Source organism: Giraffa tippelskirchi, chromosome 1 (assembly GCF_054371585.1).
Source record: "Giraffa tippelskirchi isolate mGirTip1 chromosome 1, T2T-mGirTip1v1.2.pri, whole genome shotgun sequence".
NCBI lineage: Eukaryota > Metazoa > Chordata > Mammalia > Artiodactyla > Giraffidae > Giraffa > Giraffa tippelskirchi.
In genome coordinates, this window is record NC_137275.1 from 204,146,088 (window position 1) to 204,160,486 (window position 14,399).

General features: G+C 47.8%; 1 protein-coding gene and 1 long non-coding RNA gene across 9 annotated transcripts in view; one reads left to right on the top strand and one right to left on the bottom strand.

Annotated features, from left to right (window-relative positions):
• The window catches only part of SEMA4D (semaphorin 4D), a 138,697-nt gene that overhangs the window by 4,572 nt on the left and 119,726 nt on the right, over positions 1 to 14,399 (top strand). The window lies entirely within an intron of this gene.
• LOC145539058 (uncharacterized) lies at positions 6,422 to 9,522 on the bottom strand. Its single transcript, XR_014077548.1, has 2 exons — positions 8,466 to 9,522; positions 6,422 to 8,332 (listed from the first exon to the last, which is right to left on the bottom strand). It is a non-coding gene; the product is annotated as an uncharacterized LOC145539058 (long non-coding RNA).

A 14,399-nucleotide genomic window follows, 5' to 3' on the forward strand; every position in this document is an offset into this window, starting at 1 on the left:
ATGATGTGTCTTCAGTGAGGCAGTCAATGAATCCATAGCCATTGTTGCTCTGAGCCTGTGCTCTGTGGGCCATGAAAAAGAGACACCAATACCCTGACCTCAGCAATAGGGGGGATGAGACCCAGACCCTGCAAATTTAACAGCAATGCCATTCCTTAGTTTGGGCAGTAAGCTGAGGTACCATGCTGGCCCTGAGCCCTAGGATGGGGAAGACCCTTAGCTCAGACCCACCATGGTCCTGGTGTAAGTGGAGAAGCACATTTCCTTCCATGGGACTTGACCCAGCAACAAAAGCAGTGACAGTCCAGAGCCTTCGTGGGTAGATTTCCACTGCTCGTTAGATGACCTGCCACTGTGGGGCTGTTCCACTCATCTTCAGCAGTTGCTGCTTTTTCATTTAGTAGAGGATATGTTAAATAACTTTCCTCTACAGCAGCAGCAACAACAAAACCCATAAAAATGCTAAGTCCACAGAGTGAAAAAGTACAAGTTGCCTGAAATCCTCAGGGCGTCCCGCCCCCTCCATTTTCCTGTCCTATTACAAGAAATTTGAGTGGCTTAAGTACCAGAATGTAATTGGCTTTGATCTAGCATCTGGGTGTTGTTTGGCTCTGAAGCATGTTTTTGATTTTGTTTGTAAGGACACTACGTTCCTGGAGGCCTGCTCTGAATAAGGACCTCAGCTGGACCCCACTTTGTTCTCACCATGTGTTTGGGAGTTTTGTTTGTTGTTGTTTACTAGTATTTTCCATGTTTGTGGGGAGGCCACAGCCGGCCCGCAATGAGGCGGCTGTGCTCTGAGCCTGGGGTCTGGTCTGCATGGCCATGAGCTGCCTGCTATGAGAACTGTAGGCGCACGGCTCATTTTTCCATTGAGATCAGATGTGTTCTCTGCATCTCAGTCCTTTCCGGAGGCCTTAGGGATCCTGTCTGAATAGAGCTGTGCCATCCGGGCATTCATGGGCACCCAGGAGGTCTGTGTCCTTTGTAGGCGAGGTCCCGTCATTCATCTTTTTTGAGGCAAAGAAATTAGGTACTCAGGTGGTGCTAGTGGTAAAGAACCCACCTGCCAATGCAGGAGACTTAAGAGATGGGGGTTCGATCCCTGGGTTGGGAAGATCCCTTGGAGGAGGGCACGGCAGCCCACTCCAGCATTCTTGCCTGGAGAATCCCATGAACAGAGGAGCCTGGCAGGCTGTAGTCCATAGGGTCACACAGAGTTGGATGCTACTGAAGCGACTTAACAAGGCCCCTTTCACCTCCACTTCATGAAGTCTTACCACTTCCTCCAGCAAATGTTTACTGAGCTCCAATTACGGCAAGAAACCAAGAGATAAAAGGCCCTGCCAACTTGGCACTTATGGTCAAGTAGCGGGTGCTGGTAGGCTAAGGAGAGGAAGTAAATCCGAATGTCACGCATTGGGGCCGTAGTGCCATGGAGAAAGCCAGTGTGGGGTCCAGGTGCTCACAGTTTGGGGATGTTTGAGATTCAAAACCAGGTGGCTGGTGGGCTGATGGAGGAGGTGAGGAGTGACCGGGGGGATGTCCTGGCACACTTTAGCAAGGCCAGAAGGCAGGTGTGGCTGGAGCAGAGGAGCAGCCCTGTGCAGGTGGTGGGTCTGGCTGGATTCTGGAGTGTTGTGAAGATGGAACCAGTGGGATGGTTGGCTCAATAGAGGAGTCCAAGGTGACCCTGAGATTCTTTGCCCAGGCAACCCGAGGGATGGAGTGGGCGTCACCCTGAGATGGGGTCTCTGTGGGCAGAGCAGCTTTGGGGGATTTGGGAGGGTAGTACCTACGACCTCCGCTGCTGTCCACGTGGAGGTGGTGAGGGGCTTGTTGGGCAAGCGAGGCTGGAGTTGGAGGGAGTGGCCTGGGCCCGATATGGGTCTGGCTGATGCCAGCACAAAGGTGATATTTTTAAAGCTGAGTCAGCACAGGATGGCAGAGAAGTTGAATGGATGGAGGAGAGGAGAGGTCCAAGGTCAAGGAACCAGGAAGGAGTGTCATCAGAGCAGGAGAAAGCCAGAGGGGTCTGGGGCATCCAGGGCCACAGGAAGAGTGTGCATGGAGAGAAAGGGCTGCCTGGCTGAGGGAGCCAGCTAGGTGGGGAATGAGAATTATCCTTGGAGAACTGACCTTAGAAACGGAGGTTGTCAGTGTCCTGACAAGAGGGGTGGGAGTGTTGGGCCAAGAGAAAGTGGGAAGTGGAGCTCAGGACCTCAGGAGTTGGTAATTTTTTCGAGAATTTTTCTGGGAAAGGGGGCTGAGAGATGGGGGAGTTGCTGATGGGCATAAGGGGTTGTGTTTCAGGTTTTGGTCCTGATGGGGAGGATGGAGTAGCGGGAGGAGTGAAGGAAGTAGGGTGGGGGCCTTGCCCATGTCCTCCAGTGGGGGAGAAGGAGGAGACAGATGAGTGGCCACTGTTCCCCTGCAAGCAGAGTGTCATTAGCCTCTTAGGTACGCCACTCCTCTGATTGGCCCTGGAGTCCGCAGACAGGGGAAGGGGTCAGGATGGCAGAAAATGGTTATGGAAGCTTGTGACAGCGGAACCCCTGAGCATGGCAGTGGGTGCCCAGGGGTGATGAGGCACTCTTGGGTGGTGAGCACAGGAATTCTGGAGGGCTGAGTTTGCCAGGCTCCCTGGCAGGAGTGAATGCCCTTCTGGCTGAGAGGACATCTGTGTGGCAGGAGAAGGGTAAAGGGGGCCTGGTCCGCTGGCCTGATGGGCCTGGCCAGAAACCGAGGCTGAAAGTGGGGCCGTGTCCTCGCAGCCAGGATGTGAGCATTTCCCTCTTGATGTTGGCCTAGCATCCCTACACACAGGGCCTGGTCACTAGCGAGGGCCTGCATGTTATCTGTTAACACTGCCTTGATTCCACATCCACTGACTGCTGCGTGAATGAGGGAGAGAGCCTGTCTCCAGGCGTGGTCCCTGTGCCAGCAGCATTGTATTTCCAGACCTGGCTGCAGGTGCAGATCTTCACCTCTACCCCCAGGACCCCTGAACCAGAAGCTCTGTAGTAAAGAATCTGCCTGCAATGCGGGAGACCCAGGTTCAATCTCTGGTTCAGAAAGATCCCCTGGAGAAGGGGATTGCAACCCACTCCATTATGCTTGCCTGAACAATTCCATGGACAGAGGAGCCTGGCAGGCTACTGTCAATGGGGTCGCACAGAGTTGGACATGACTGAGTGACCAACACTTTCACTTCCAGGGTTGGGCTAAGCACAGCCTGTGGTTGGGAGGTGTACCCTGAGGGGCAGACAGGAGACCTTCTCTCTGGATGCCCGTTAGACTTAGGGTGCTTGCCTGTAGACACTATGTTTTGTTAACTAGTTTTGTTGAGGTATATTTTACATACAATAAAATGTTACTGTTTAGTGAATTTTGACAAAGGTATACAGTTATGCAGGCTTCCCTTGTAGCTTAGATAGTGAAGAATCTGCCTGCAATGCAGGAGACCCAGATTCAGTCCCTGGGTTGGGAAGATGCCCTGAAGAAGGGAATGGTAAACCACTCCAGTATTCTTGCCTGAAGAATCCCATGGGCAGACAATGGGTTTGCAAAGAGTCAGACTCAACTGAGCGACTTTCACTTTCACTTCCAAGCTTGGGCCAAGCAGGGCTTGCCTTTGGGGGTATTACACCCTGGAGGGCAGACAGGAGAGAAGAGGCAGGGCCAGTGGGCCCACTCTGGATGCACATTAGACTTGGGATGTTCACCTGTAGAAACAATGTTTCTTTAACCAGTTTTACTGAGGTATAATTATATACAATAAAAGACACTGTTCAGTGAGTATTGACAAAGGTATTCAGTTATGCAGCTGCTACCATGATCCTGATGGAGGCCAACAGTGGATGAACTCTGCAGGTGAGGTGCATCTCAGGCATTCATGCACCCACCGTCCCTGGCTGCTGTCCGGCTGCTGTAGCAGTTGAGCAGTTGCAACAGAGACTGTTTAGCCTATGAACTCTCCCCAAACTCCCTGTTGCCTTTTTGCTCTCAACCCTCCACCCAGGCAATCACTGATCTGTCGAGATTAGACTATTAGGAGATTTGTTTCTTTAAGAGTTTCAGAGTGGAAGCATGTATTGTAGATTTCTTGTCTTACTTCTTTCCCTTGGCACATCTTTGAGATTGTTGGATTTTGCTGTGTGTGTTGTACTTTATGTCTTTTATTGCTGAATCCTATTTCATCATGTGGGTGTGCCATGGTTTATTGATTTATTCACCTGCTGGTGGATGTTTGGATTGCTTCCTATTTGAGGTTATTATGAATAAAAGTGCCGCGAGCTACAGCGCAACACAAAAGGAAGAACAACCAGTTAAAACATGAGCGAAGATATCTCCAGAGAAGATAGACAGATGACAAATAAGCGCATGAAAAGATGGTCAACATCATTAGTCACTAGGGAAGTGCAAGTCCAGACCGCAGTGAGATACTACTTCCCTCTTACCAGAATGACTTTTATTTAAAAAAAAAAAAGGGAAATAGTAAGTGTTGGTGAGCATATGGAAAAGGTGTAAGTTTCATACATGACTTTGAGAATGTAAAATGATGCAGCAACTTGGAAAATAATTTAGAGATTCTTCCAAAAGTTAAACACAGAAATGTCATGTGACCCAGCAATCCTACTCATGGGTAAATACACAAAAGAATTGAAAATAGATGTTCCAACAAAAACTTGTACACAACTGTTCACAGCAGCGCTAATTCACAATTTGGGAAACAACTCAAATGCCTATCAGTGGATGAATGAATAAATAAATGTGGTCCATCCAGGCAATGGAATATTACTTAGCCATTAAAGAAATGAAGTACTGACATGTGCTACAACATGGATGACCCTTAAAAACATTTTACTAAGTAAAAATAGTCAGACACAAAAGTGCATTGTATGATTCCATTTATACGAAATGTCGAGAATAGGCAGATGTATTGAGACAAAACAAAGCAGGTTGGTGCTTGCCAGGGCTTGGGGAAGGGGAGAATGGGAGTAACTGCTTAATACGTACAGGGTTTCCTTTGGAGGTGATGAAAATGATCTGGAACTAGAGAGTGGTGATGGTTGCGTATCCTTTAAAATGGTTTAAATGGTAAATTTTGTGTTATGTGTTTTTTTACGGCTCTAAAAAAAGGGATATAAAAAATGCTGTATTCATTTGTATGCACATCTGAGAGTGGACATGCATTTTCATTTCTCTTGAGTAACTACTTAACCAGTAGAATTGTGAGGCTGTGTGGTAAGTGTATGTTTAACTTTATAAGAAACTGGCAAACTGTTTTCCAAAGTGGTTGTATCGTTTTACATCCCTACTGCTAATGTGGGAGCAGTTATTTCACATCCTTGCCAACACTTGCGGTTGTCAGTCTTTTTAAATTTAGTTACTCTAGTGGGAGTTGTGCTTTACCATAGATGTTCTAGTTGAGTATCTTTTCCTGTATTTATTAGCTGTTTGTACTTCTCTCAGGTTTTTGTTAAAATCTGCTGACTTTTTAATTGGGCTGTTTATCTCTTATATTTGAGTTCTTAAGAGTTCTTTACGTATTCTGGATTCAGTTTCTTAGTTGGATATTTGTATTGCAAATATTTTTTTCTCTGTGACTTACTTTCTACTTGATTAATGATGTCACTCAAAGGGCAGACATTTTTAGTTTTAAGTCCATTTATATCAATTGTCTTTAGCTAGTGGTTTGTGCTTTTTGTGTCCTGCAGACTGCAAACTTTTCAAGAAAGTTTGTCTCACCCATCATCATAAAGATTTTCTCCTGTGTTTTCTTCTGAAAGCATTATGGTCTTGGCTTTTATCTACTATCTATTTTGAGTTTACCTTTGAACTGGAAAGAGTTTAGGATTGAGGTTTATTGTTTTGAGTGTGTATACCTAGTTGCTCCTGCATGTTTGAAGAGTAATTGAGAATCTGTTTGGCTTTGCTTCAGGACTCAGTTCTGGTCCATTTTGGCTTATTCACCATTGGCCTGAAAACTACGCTGTCTTCATGACTTGTTTTATAGTAATTCTTGAAGTCATGTAGTGAGCCTTCCAGTTGTACTTCATTTTAAAAACTGTATTATCTAGTCTAGATCCTTTGTATTTCCATATAAATTTAAAATCAGCTTGCCAGTTTCTACAAAAACAACTGCTTGAATTTTGACTAGGATTGCATTAACTCCTTAGATCAACTTGAGGAATATTGGCATTTTAACAATATTGAGTCTCAGCCAGTGATCATGGACTGTCTTTCCATCTGTGTTCACCTTCCTTCATTTCTCTTAGCAGTAATTTGTAGTAGTCAGTGTAGGTCTTATATGTGTTTTATCACATTTATTCATAAGTATTTTATGATTTTAAATGTTACAAGTGGGTTTTTAAATTTTTAATTTTCCAATTGTTTATTGCTACTGTTGGAATACTGTATGGTTGGATGGCATCACCGACTTGATGGACATGAGTTTGAGCAAGTTCCGGGAGTTGGTGATGGACAGGGAAGCCTGGCATGCTGCAGTCCAAGGAGTTGCAGAGTCACACATGACTGAGTGACTCAACTGAACCGAATTGCTACTGTGTAGAAATGCTATTGATTTTTATATTGTTTACTTACCTTGTGACCTTTCTAAATTCACTTATTTGTTCCAGTAGCTTTTTTGTAGTCCTTTAAGATTTTTATACAAAGATAATCCTGACAGTTATAAATAGGAACCATTTTACTTCTGTCTTTTCAGTTTAAATGCTTTCTATTTCTTTTTCTTCCTTTATTCCATTGTCTAGGATGTTCAGTGCAGTGTTTAACAGAAATGGTGACGATGGACAGTCACCTGCTCCCAGTCTTAGGGAGAAGGAACTTAGTATCTTTTCATTAAATATGATGTTAGGTGAAGATTTTATGTAAATGCATTTTTTGAGGCTGAGGGAATTTTCTAGTTTGCATAGAGTTTTTATCGTTAGTGGATGTTCAATTTTGTTATATGCTTTTTCTGTATCTGTTGAGATGATCATATGGTTTTTCCTCTCTTTTTTTTGATAAATATGGTGAATTACAGTAGTTAGTTTTGAATGTTAGACAATATTTCATTCCTGGCACAAACCCCAGTTGGTCATGATATTATTATCTTTTTTCTGTATTGCTAGATTCAATCTGCTACAATTTTGTTAAGAATATTTAGAACTATATTGATGAGGGATATTCTAATCTTTTCTTGTAATCCTTCTGTCTGGTTTCTGTATCAGGGTAAGGTTGGGAAGTGTTTCCTCTTCATTTACTATTAAGAGTTATGTAGGATTGGCATTGTTTCTTCCTTAAACATTTATAGGATTTATTAGCGAAGCTGTCCTGGATTTTCTTTATGAATTTGGTTCATTGACATAGAGCTATGAAGACTTTCTGTTTCTTCTTGAGTCAGTCCTGGTGATCTGGGTGTTTCAAGGAATCTGCCCATTTCACTTAAGTTGTCAAAGTTGTTGGCATAAAATTGTTTATAATATTCCCCTATTATCATTTTAATGCCTCTGGATTTGCATGGTTTTCCCTCTTTCATTTCTGAGCCTGGGATTCTTGAAAAAATGAAGCAGAACAAAACCGCCGTGTCTGTCCCCACTCCCGCCCAGTTACAACAGAATCTCCTGGGATGGGAGGGAGGGTGTGTATGTGTGGTTTTGACAGCTGTTCAGGTAATTCTTGTGCAGCCAGAATTGAGAACCTTTGACGCAGAGGAAGGAGGGATAATCTTTACTTACTGGTGGTCTGGGCAGGCCTCCCAGAACGGGGAGAAGGAGGATGTGAAAGAGTGGAGAAGGACACAGGCCCCTTGTCTCAACACAGGATCTGTATGGAGAACACCAGGCCAGTGGCCTTGATGGGGCTTTGAGTTTGGTGTGGGCCCTGGGCGGACCTGCAGGTATGGAGGGCATTCTGTACATGCCAGATTTTGGAGCCAGTGAAAAATAGGAAGGAAAGCAGCTGGCCAGGAGACAAGGAATGCCAGGCCACATAGCATAGACTTCCTTCTCTGCAGGGTTGTTGTTTGTTTTTAAGTGAGATTTACTGAGGGATAATTTGCATTCAATCCTTAAGGAAATCGACCCTGAATATTCATTGGAAGGACTGATGCTGAAGCTGAAGCTTCAGTACTTTGGCCACCTGATGCGAACAGGAAAAGACCCTGATGTTGGGAAAGATTGAGGGCAGGAGGAGAAGGGGATGACAGAGGATGAGATGGTTGGATGGCATCCCCAACTCAATGGATGTGAGTTTGAATAAACTCTAGGAGGTGGTGAAGGACAGGGAAGCCCGGAGTGCTGCAGTCCTTGTGGTTGCAAAGAGTTGGACACTACTGAGTGACTGAACAACAATGACAATTTGCGTTCAGCAAAATGCACCCATTTTCATGTCCTGTTCTGTGAGTTTTGAAACAGGCGGAGCCTGGTGGGCTGCCATCTATGGGGTCGCACAGAGTCGGACACGACTGAAGCGACTTAGCAGCAGCAGCAGCATGTAACAATCGCCAGATCGAGATACAGAAAATCTCTAACTCCACAGATTTCCTTCCGTCCTTCTGGAGTCAGATCCTTCCCCACCCCACCCCCTCCTAGCACCCACGAATCTGTTTTCCATCCTTATAGACTTCTCCAGGATGATGTATAAGTGGAGTCACACAGTGTGCAGCCTCTGGGTCCAGCTTCTTTCACTCTGCTTAATTTTGCAGGGGTTTGAGCAGTAACTGATGTGATCAGAATCATGGTGAGTGCTGACTCTGACACCTGATCTATGAGTCAGAAAGATAAGGATGAAGACAGGGAGGCCTTTATGGGAAAGAGTGACATAGCGATATTCGTGGTGATCTCATTGTCAATGACCTCCCACCAGCCTTCTATGCCTGTTTCGTGGAGTTCTAACCACAGCCCTATCAGATTGGGATAGTCCTTCTGTCTTTTACAGGTGAGGATGTTGCAAATGGAGAAATCAAGGAATGGTGGACCCAGGATGTGAATGTGTGGGCTGTGGCTTGAAGCCTGCAGCAAGGTGTACTTGCCAGAGATAGCATCTGATGCACACACTGAGGGGTGGCCATTGGTTGAGGTATTTAAAAAATTTTAAGGACGCCTGTACCCTTGGCCATTGCAGTTCATTGTCTGGAAATTTGTGCTGAGGAATCATGGTTGTGAAGAAGCATTTATTAGAAAGGGTGTCAGGTGTTGATTAACAGAAAACCCAGATACCAGCTGAAAGCCGCTGACAGATGGTCAGAGATGAGGAGATAAAGTTAGGCTAGCCAACCTCTAAAAATAATAATATAAAATATGACTAATTTGATGTATCACATCAAGTACTAGGAACTATTCCTAAACTGGGGCATACAGTGAGGACCCATAATTTGTCTAGAAAGCATTAGACAGACTGTGTCCAGAAGGGAGGGTCACATGATTCGTTGATGATGTGGTTTTCGTTTTCTCCTTGGTGCTTGTCTGCATGACTCCAGTTTTCTGCAGCAATAAAGGAAAAATATAAAAATGGAAAAAACACAACTGTAGATCACACACGCACACACACATGTCATATGCCTTGAGAGTCTGACACACTTTTCATAGACCTGTTATGCCTGCCTTGTTTAAAAAGCAGGTGGGAGCTCTTTCTGTTGTATTTTTAAATGGGAAACATACTCTGGCCTGTCCAGACAGAAGGAGAGTAGATGCTTGAGTGAGAGTGTGTGGCCGCCATGAGCCCTGCACCAGGGGTGGGCCCGCTGCCCTCCTCCGTGCCCGGCTCCAGCAAGAGTCTGCTCTGATGGACGGCCTGGGTTTGACCGGGAGTCAGCCTTGTGTCGTGTGTGTGTGTGTGTGTGTGTGTGTGGCCTCAGCAAGGCCTGACCATTCATGAGTGGGGTCAGCAGCATCTGGCGTCTGTGGAATTACAAAATGAGGTGACAAGTGAAACATCCCTTCTTGGTTATCTCTGAACTGGGATGCTGATAGATTTCAGTGTCATATTTAAAACCAAGCTTCAGGGAGGTTTCAGTACTTATCTAATGTTGCTGAAAACATTTTATTAGAATATTAAAACTTAATGGCTGCTTTCGGACCCTGAGGTCAGCTCACAGTAAGACATGCATTTATTCTGTAAGGCAGTGAACCTGCTTATATGTGTGTACATATGCATGCACACACGTTTATGTATACATGCACACACCCGCACTTAAAGTTTTCTCAGGAGAGCACTCATCCCTAACCTCATATGATACTCTCTGATATTTTGTTCAATTGCATCTTGTTAAAAACTGTGTTTGCACCCCCTGGGTTGAAAAATACTGAACCCCATTTTGTCATCCTGCCTTCTGTGTGACTGCATGGACATTTTAAACTTGCAGCGTTAAGCAAATGTGTGAGGACTATGTATTGTCGCTTTATTTCCCACATCAAATACTGGCTGTGGTGCCCTCTGCTTTGGTTTCTCTAAATCTGGCGCTGAGCACAGGTTGGAGCCTGGAGCAGAGGGGCGCCCCCCCAGCTGCCCATCCCCAGTTGCCTGGGGAATGCATGCTCAAAGGCCACACATGGCAGGGGGAGGGGGAGCCAGGAAACTGGGTCAAAGCAGAGCCCCTGAGCCTCCGAAGTGGATCACTGGCGGGTCTTTGAAACCTGAGGGACTGGCTTGGGTTTCAAATGTGGGCTCCCTTGGGCCTCCCTGGAAGCACGGCCCCCCTCCTTTGTGTTTATATCCTCTCCCGCTTAGTGGACAGGACCACCAACGGAGCAGGGCTTGGTTTTCCCTGGCAACCCAGGAGGGGATGGGAACACGATTTTTAAAATAGATGCTGAGGGCCTGGAGAGCGGGCCCTGGGAGATGCAGGTCCCCACAGGTCTGCAGTGATGGCTCTGTGGCCTCCTGAGCTGGTGGGCACAGACTTTCCATCCTGGGAAGAGAGCACCACTTATAGTGAGTGGCAAGGGCAGACGTCTGCTTCGAAAACAACTGAGACCCGAAACACACACACTGTCTCCTCTCTTTGTGGGAGAGGACGCAGCGTGTGCACATACCAGCTCTCTCCCAAGGCCCAGACTTCTGCTAAGATGTTTTGTGTCAGGGCTATTTTCAGGCCTTTTCTAGCATTTATGTTGCGGTCCTTAAAGACGGAAAAACTTTCCCCAAGCACAGCTCTGTTCATTAGCCATACCAGGTGCCAGTCTGCCCAGCCTGCTGGCTGGGGGCGCTGGGAGCAGTGGTGTGGCTTCTGTTACCCAGAGTGATCTCCATGAGCTTGGCAGCGACTGTTAGCTGCACCAGCTGAGAACGGCTGGGCACTTCCCAGAGCAGCCGGAGCTTGTCCCAGCCTGGCCTGTGCCTCTCTTTGCTCTTTGTGCCATGCCTGTTTGCTCAGAGCTGAAGGGGGATGGGTCTGTTGGAAGGAAACGTGCTCTTAGGGTTGTGGGGTCACAGTCATTTTCTCCCCAGGCAAGTGTGTTCCTGGGCCAGCCCTGGTGTCCTGAGGCATCTTCTCTCCAGGAGAGTGGCCCCAACAGCAGCAGCGGATGGATCACGGCACACATCCTCTAAATGCTGGGGCCAGGGCCAGCTTGTTGGGGTCGGGTCCCCTGGGGGTCCCCCGGAAAAGGCCACCTGGCTTCCGGCTGACCTCTTCCATGGCCACCCACCACTGGCTGCTCAGCAGCGGGTCCCCTCACCCAGCTCAGTGTGGCCTCTCTTCTTTTCCCATCTTGAAATGCAAGGGAAGATCACCCACAAAACGGCAGCAGCAGAGGGTCCAGCCTGCCCTTGCTTCTCTATTTTCATCTTCCCAGTTTTCTTCCTCCTTTGGTGAGACGTTTGCACTTTTACAGTAATGCACATGTGACCTTGCTTTGCTCACAAATGGAGCCCGACTGTGAGGCGCCCAGAGCACTAGCAGGCACTTCTGGCACTCCACCGCAAGGATGCTGTCCCCACTGAGCGCAGTGGAGGTGCGTTCTGGCTGGGTTCGACTTGGCGTACACTGGATCCTGCAGCGCACGTGTGGATGTCTCTCAGCTCCTGTGAGTGGCCTCGGGCTCTGCTGCACTCCCAGGGCTCTTTTCCTCATCCCAGCTCTCCAGCATCCATCTGGGGCGTGCACCACAGTTTATGTACTCGCTGTGCTGTTTGCCCGGTTTCTGGCTTGGGCCATTATGAATGTGGCTTGTCAACGTTCTTGTCCCTTTATTCTCCATTGAGGACGCCGGAGGTCCTTGATTATCTGTAGTTCCACTTCCTAGGGCAGCTTGCCTCCATCTGTAACAGGGCTCCTGGAATTGGGGTCTCAGACTTCTCTTGCTGGCACCCCTGGCTCCAGCTTGCTCCAAGCCCCTCCCCCACCAGGAGCTGCACCCCACCCACACCCCGAGAAGGGCTTTGGGCCTCCTTCTCCACCCCCTGCTGCCATCTAGCCCCTTGGGGTCTCTCCAGCTGCACCCTGTTCCTTGCTACCCTCTGCTTCCCCCCACCTGGCGGGCCCAGCAAGGCCTGGTGGAAAACTCCCTGGTCATTAAAATGTGGTGGGTCTTCTCTGCTCTGCAGTTCTGTCCTGCTGCACCGTACTCCATCATTCAGCCATGCTGCTGTTCACGCCTTCAGTGAGCAGGGGACATGCCTGGCATGTCCCAGGCACCAGGTGTGCAGCAGGGCATGTGGATGTGGAGGGAGAGCCCGTAGCATGTGGTGCCTCCAGCTGAACTGCAGTGACCAGGGATGTGTGCCACCAGGAAGGCAAAGTTGGGGGTGGGTGTTGACCAGCAAGGATGGACTTGAGGGGTCTAAGTCAGGAACTCTGAGCTGAAACTCAGGGACAGCAGGAAACAGCCAGAGCTGTGGCAGTTTAAACAAAGCACGTGGCTGTAAATGCATTGACACTGCTGTCCCTGAGATGCGGTGTCTGCCCTCCCTTGTGACTGCTTGGATCTTGGAGCCCTGAGATGCTAAGTAAGGGGCTGATGGCCCTGTGGCTACCATGCTGTGAGGAAGCCTCCCTCCCCAAGGCCATGTAGCACTGGGACTGCAGTGGACAGTCTCTGCTCCCTCCTCGCCAGGCCCTGCCTTGGGAGGGGAGTGGCCTTTACATGACCTCAACCCTTGGCATCAGGACCCCAGCAGGGGCTCAGATTTTGAGATAAGTGTCCTGCTGGGGCCCATCAGCACTCCCAGCCCAAGGACTGTAAGTGTAGGGAAGTATCTTGGGCCACCAAGTCCAGGGTGGTTTGTTACATGCAGCAGTGGCTAGAACAGTGCGGTGGCTCTCCCAGAGAGTGGGTAGGGCCTTGGGGTGGAGTAGGAGTAGTCCAGGACACAGGTGCTGGGTGGGAGGGTGGGGTGTGAATCATAACAGGTGCAGTAGTGGTAATTACTTCAGTTTTCACCCTGCACTTTTCTTTGTCTGTGTAGCTGGGAGGCCTTCTGCCTTCTGCTTAAACTGACCATGAAGGAAACATGCTTACACCTCGTAAAATCATGATGTACACACATTTCCTAGGGTCGTCATAAGAAAACTTCACGAAACGAGTGGTTTGGACAACAGAAATTTATCCTTGCCCGGTTCTCGAGACCAGGAGTCCAAAATCAAGGTTTTGGCAGGGCCATGCTCCTTCTGAAGGCTCTAGGATTGGACCCTTCCTGCCTCTTCCAGCTACTCTTGGCTCCAGGTGTCCCTTGGTTTGTGGCCACATCCCGCCAGGACCTGCCTCCGTCTTCACGTGGCCTTCTTTCTTGTGTCTCCCCTCCATGACGCTCTCACAAGGACCTTTGTCAGTGGGTTTAGGGCCCATCCAGGTGACCTGGGATGATGGCATCTTAACTCTGTGATCTGAATGACATCTGCAAAGTCCCCTTTTCCAAATAACATCACTTCTCAAGCTCTGAGTGAACATTCTTTGCCGCCTGCTGTAGCTCATGAGAAGGCAAGAGAAGAACTGTGTGGGGCCAAGAGGAGGCGGGTGGCCCTGGTCGGGCAGGGACTGGCTTGGTGGCCAGCTGTAGGGAGGGGGGTGTGGGCTGGGGCTGGCAGGCATTCATCTTCTCCAGGATATAGTTCATCGAGGCTTTATCAGCAGGAAAATGGAAACCGCAGCCACTTTCTAACTTCGTGGGAAGTTATCGAAATGAAAGTGTGGTGGAAACTCACTGCTTTGTTAAATAATTTTGCATTGACTCAGAAGGGAAACAGGAAAGGGCCTTCTATCTTTTTATGTGAGTTTTTATCTCTGCTAGTGGGACCTTTCTTTTAAGTAGCTTTTCTACAAAAATACCCGTTGAATCTTTAGTGTGAACAGGAAGTCAGATATGCTGACTAACTTTTCCTTTATTTTAATGGCATTTCTATTGTTTTGAAAATGAAGAAAGAAAACAAAGAGTATAAGCTACCTCCTCGTGCCCAA